Genomic DNA, 6129 nt, shown 5'->3' with positions numbered 1-6129 from the left:
TGTAAAGCACTCTAGTTTATTACAAATTATATCTTTAGAAGTCCATATTTAGTTTAGTTGTTTTTACTTTTTATAACCTTTATATTTGTTTTCTTTTAGTGCATTTTGAACCTGTTGAGGAACTTAACATTTGAACATAGTATGTTTGATGTCTGATCTCAAAATCAGGTCATATTTTCTCAGTTGTGTTGTTGTTGTTTTTCTTCAGGATAGAAATCTAGGTCATAAAAGCACTGCCCAGAAGTTCATTCAAATCCATGATGCTTGGTCTGGATTTTCATAGAGCTTTCACTCTGTTAGTGCCACTGAAACTTTTTAAAAAATTATTTTTATTAACATACAATGTATTATTTGCCCCGGGTTGCAGGTCCGAGAATCATCAGGCTTACACACTTCACAGCACTCACCATAGCACATGCCCTCCCTCATGTCCATAACCAACCATCCTCTCCCTACCCCCTTCACCCCCCATAAACCCTCAGTTTGTTTCGTGAGATTAAGAATCTCTTGTGGTTTGTCTCCTTCCTGATCCCATCTTTTTTCATTTTTTCCTTCGCCACCATACCCACAGGTCACCCGTGAATCTTGTTAAAGTTTGGATTTTGATTCAGGAGGCCTGGGTGGGGCCTGCGACTGCTTTTCTAGCAAGCCCCTGAGTGAGGCCCGTGCTGCTCTTGCAGTTTCCACACCTGGAGTGGCAAGGGAGGGCCTGAGTCCTGGATCCCGCAGTTGATTTATTTTCTCCAATTGTCGGTCTCAGGTTTTTGATAGAGCTGAATGTAACCGTAACAACAACAACAGCCACAACAACAATAAAAACAAACAACAATAAACACACAAGAGTTGCTTCTGTCATGTAAAAGTAGTCCAGAGATAGCCAGTCCAGAATAAATACAGCAGCTCCACAAAGTTATTAGGAGCTGAGTTCTCATTTTTTTTGCTTTACATCAGGGACTTGCTCCATTCTTACCTCATGGTCCAAGTTGACTCTGGAGCTCCTTATTGCAGAAGGGACAAGGCATGGAAAGCAGAGCCCGCCGCTTTAGGGCAGCCTTACCCCCTTCTCTTCTCCTTATCCGTCCCCCACACTCTGCTTACAGATTATCGATCAGAACTTAATCCCATGCCAAACTTAGCTGCAAGGGAGTCTGGGAAAGAGCATCTTTTTGTTGAGTTCATTGTTGCCGACATAGGAGGAATGGAGAAATAGTTTGTGGCTACAAGTCATCTCTGCCACACAATGCCAATTTTTTATTCCCATGAATCTTAGTTATAATTCCTGGTTATTTTGCCCGAAATAACTCTTCTTCCTCCTTATTATTTTCTTCTTTTGTAAATGTAGGCAATTATGTCTTTCTTTTTTTTGTTTTGACAAGAAGTAGCTACTGTTTTCCTATTTTCTTTTCTTTTAAGATTTTATTTATTTGTTTGGCAGAGAGAGAGGGGGAACAGAGCAGGAAAAGTGGAAGAGGGAGAAGGAGACTCCCCACTGGGCAGGGAGCCTGATGAGGAGCTCAATCCCAGGACCCTGGGATCATGACCTGAGCCAAAGGCAGATGCTTAACAATTGAGCCACCCACACGCCTCCTATTTTATTTTCATTTTAAATGCTTCCTCACTCATTGTGTGTGTGTGTGCACGCACACACATATGCAATTTTTGTTGTATTTTTACCCACAATCCATACACACACAAAATTTACAACTCAGGCATTCTGACAGACATGAGAGAACTCTGGGCCAAACACCTACATTTAAACAGCAGCAGCTGGGGCGCCTGGGTGGCTCAGTGGGTTAAAGCCTCTGCCTTTGGCTCAGGTCATGATCCCAGGGTCTTGGGATCGAGCCCCGCATCGGGCTCTCTGCTCAGCGGGGAGCCTGCTTCCTCCTCTCTCTCTCTCTCTGCCTACTTGTGATCTCTGTCTGTCAAATAAATAAATAAAATTAAAAAAAGAAAAAAAAAAGAATCTGTAAACAGCAGAGGCTGGGGAAGACATTATTCCTGATCTATTTTATATTTCAAAAAGTCAAAGTGATGATGTTTTAATCTGGTGCCCAAATACCCATAGGAGACTACATATAACATTTAAAAGTTGGGGGCGCCTGGGTGGCTCAGTGGGTTAAGCCGCTGCCTTCGGCTCAGGTCATGATCTCAGGGTCCTGGGATCGAGTCCCGCATCGGGCTCTCTGCTCAGCAGGGAGCCTGCTTCCCTCTCTCTCTCTCTGCCTGCCTCTCTGTCTACTTGTGATCTCTCTCTGTCAAATAAATAAATAAAATCTTTAAAAAAAAAAAAGTTGTAGGTCCTTGAGTATGGATATTTGTCATCCACATTCCACTAAAGAGTGTTACATTTGGAACAAATTAGCTTGGCATATAGGACAAGAAAATATTTGATTATCAATCCTTAAAAAACAAGCAGAGCATTTTGTGATCCCAGAGGCTCCACCTGTGGGTTTGAGCTCTTAATAAGTGTTTTTTCTAAGCAGATAGCTGAGTTCTTACCTTCCAGACTCATCCAGAAGTAATGATTGCCAAGTGCCTAGTCTTTCACCGTGTGTTTGAAATAGAATGATTCCACCAAATATAAAGTGGAAAAGGGGATGAGCAGTATATATTAAGGTTTTTGTTTGTTTGGGGGTATGCTTTTCACGGATGAAAATTTTCAGAATTTGGGATCGTGCAGGTAGACCTGGTGCGGAGATTCTTTTTTTTTTTTTTTAATATTTTATTTATTTGACAGAGAGAAATCACAAGTAGGCAGAGGGGCAGGCAGAGAGAGGAGGAAGCAGCTCCCCGCGGAGCAGAGAGCCCGATGTGGGGCTCGATCCCAGGACCCTGAGATCATGACCTGAGCCGAAGGCAGAGGCTTTAACCCACTGAGCCACCCAGGTGCCCCTGGTGCGGAGATTCTAAACCTCACCAGGATTTAAATGAATGCGATAATGTGTGAGACTGATAAATTAAAAATTTAAATGTGAGAGTTCACAGAGGTAAGGTTGTTAGTTGTCGCTGAAGTGGATCCATTTTAGGGTAGTATTTTTTAAAGCTTCTCAGGTGATTTCTTTGTGTGTGAAGCTGTCGTAGTTTACATATATTCCTGGAAGGTCCTTCCCAGCCGTGGTCGTTTCCTGGTGTGGAAAGCTCACCTTCTGGGCTCTTCCAAAGTCTGGTGGCTGACCTTGCAAGCTAACATACATGGTCTGGCAAACTGTGCTTATTAAAATACTGCGGACTAGTTGCTTATACTGTGTGAAACATGACTTAACCTGCATTTAGAACAAAAGAACACATAAAGATACATAATACAGGTCCACAATCCACTACCAAAACACCTGGAGGTAGGTATTCTTGGAATTCACAATGTTTCAGATTTTGGAAAGACAGTGTGGTGCATACACTAAATATTTCATAATCACCTAGGGGCTTGGGGCAGCACCTTCTAACACTCTCTCTTAAATCCAGGTCAGGTTTGGTCACCAGAAGAAGCTGGATCAGGTTTTGCTTATCAGATGAGTTACAAAAAAAGAACCTTTTATTTTCACAGCACTTTGCATTTCTGAATCTTGGATGAGAGACTGTGGTACTGTAATTCTGTGGCGACTCCAATCTAGGCATTATTAATCATTAATTAAGACTCTGGGTCTTCTTTGATAAAACTTCCAGCTCCCATAGACTAGTCTCTCATAAACAGAACTTGTTCTCCTAGGAAGGAGTTGAGAAGCACCCGAGAGTCTCAGAAAATTAGGACTCCGGACCCCTCGCTTCTTTCTTTTGGCCACACGCCTTTGCGGAGCATGGCACGGAGTCTTCATTAGATACCCATCGAGGAAATTTGCTCACCGTGTTGTCTTCCTTCTAAACAGGTGGGTCAGCTGTGGTTTCTCCTCCTCAGGTCATGAGAGCCAAGAAGCCAAAAGGAGGAGCTGCTCTTCTTCCGGCAGCCCCCACCCTCAAGCCTTCTGTCTCATCAGACTGAAGTCTGTTTGGACTTCGGAAACAACTGTCTGCCATTCTCTCTAGCGGCCGTGTTTACAAACGGCGGCAGAAGACGTTGTTTACAGGGCTCTTGTCTTTTCCTTTTGAATTTTTTAAAACCTATTTTGGAAAGAACAGATCAAATGTTGGAGCGTTAGTGACGGAGCAGCTATAAATACATTCCAAGGGATCTTGGGCTGTGCAGTTTCTAGCAGGCAGCAAACTTGCTCACCGGCTGGGTATTATCTAAAAATGACTGTCCCAGGAATTCAGGTGCCCCCCTCATTTCTGAGTCTTCCATTGCTATTCAAATATTACTTCTCACATACTTCTATTCTTCCTCAAGCCTAAATTAATAAATTCCTTGTTTCTTTCCTAAAAAAGTCTGGAGTTTTCTCCTTTCCAGATTATATTTATATGTGTATATATATCCACACGTATATATGTGTGTGTATATATATCCACACGTATATATATATGTGTATATATATATATAAACTTTCCCCAGAAAGTTCAGTGTCACAGCTCCTTGACCTTGGGATGGATGCTTTCAAGAGTCTGACCTAAAAAAAAAACTCCAAAAAAAAAAAAAAAGAGTCTGACCTAAACTTTACAAATGATCTTTGGAGCCTTCTTTGTTTTCTCCAGTAGTTTATTGGTGGTTCCTAAAAACTTCATTCTACTGGAAAAATCTTATTACTGTGATAGTATCTTGACTATACAAAGATAGAAGTAGAAATAAGAAGAGGGAAAGAGCATCAGATTGAAATTTAAATCCTGTGTTTGCCTATGGCTAGTTGTACTGAGAAAATTAATTCACCTTTTCTGGCCCTCACTTTTTTGATCTTAGGTTGTAGTAAATAACATCTACCTAATTGGACTATTTCATTAAATGGAAGAATAGAAGTAAAATACCTAACAGAGTGTCCAGCTCGGGGTGGACACCTCAATAGACAAAAATTGAATCTGAATGGCATTTTTCTTTTCAAGAGTTCATTTACTGTCACAGTGTTCTACATGAAGGTATGATGATCACTGGCCCATTTTATCGATGAGGAAGTAAGGCAAAGGAGACGTTTAGTGACTTGTCCACCGAGGTCAGGAAATGAATTTAGGTCACTTGACTTCTGGAAATAAATTTTAGGCTGAGAAATTCAGGGGTGAGTTTTATGATTTGAAGACTATGACTTTAAAGTGATCTTTAGGAAGTGGGCACATTCACATGACATAATTTGGGGTTTTAAAGACATTGCAATAAATAATCAAATAGCAGTAACCTGAAGTGATTAGAACTTGGTAAATCATGACCATAATGTGTTCTAGAAGGTGACCTGTGCTCAGTAATGGGCTATCTCTTTTATGTGGGGTGACTCGATATTTCTGGAGCATCCTGTAATTCTACATATCTCCATGATGCTATTGCTTCATGTGAAATGCAGAATTTAGGTCAACTGTCTTGTCCAATGACAAAAAGCATGATGAGTATGTTCCTGCACTTTTTATTGCAACCTCGTATACCAGTTGTCTGGAAATGCCTGAGACATGGACTCAATCAGCATATCTCTGGGATGCCTTTAAAACTCTTGAAACTCTGCAATCTCAGATGAAGCACTTCAGAATTGTGCTTTATTTGTACTAGTTTGACTATTAGTAATTTTCCTGTCTGTCTTCCCTTTTGTATCAGACAAAAAACACAATATACTATAATGTGATACTTTATCATTCTGTTTTGAAAAGTTCCTTCTCACTTGTTTCAACTGTTAGAAAATATAAGGTTGATTTTCTTTTTCTGTCTTCATAGTAGTATCAATTATTTTCATCTAACCTATGCTTATCATAACACACTCCAATTCATGTAACTCTCTTCTGGGGGTGGGGGAAATAGGTAATATAGTGCTTGGGAAAATCAATGAATATCTATGAATGTGCTTTGGTTAAAAACCTACTTGTGCCTTAATTTTAAACCTAGACCTTCATGAGTAAATACTATATTTAAAAAGACAAAGGACACTTAAATGCTTTTATTAATCATTGTAGTTAACTCGAATGGATTTCCCCCCCGGCTGTAAAAATGATGATGAATTGAAAATTTAATATTTTTAAAGATTTTATTTATTTATTTGACACAGAGAGATCACAAGTAGGCAGAGAGGC

This window comes from Meles meles, chromosome 7, assembly GCF_922984935.1.
Source record: "Meles meles chromosome 7, mMelMel3.1 paternal haplotype, whole genome shotgun sequence".
NCBI classification, from domain to species: domain Eukaryota; kingdom Metazoa; phylum Chordata; class Mammalia; order Carnivora; family Mustelidae; genus Meles; species Meles meles.
This window is presented reverse-complemented; position numbering follows the sequence as displayed.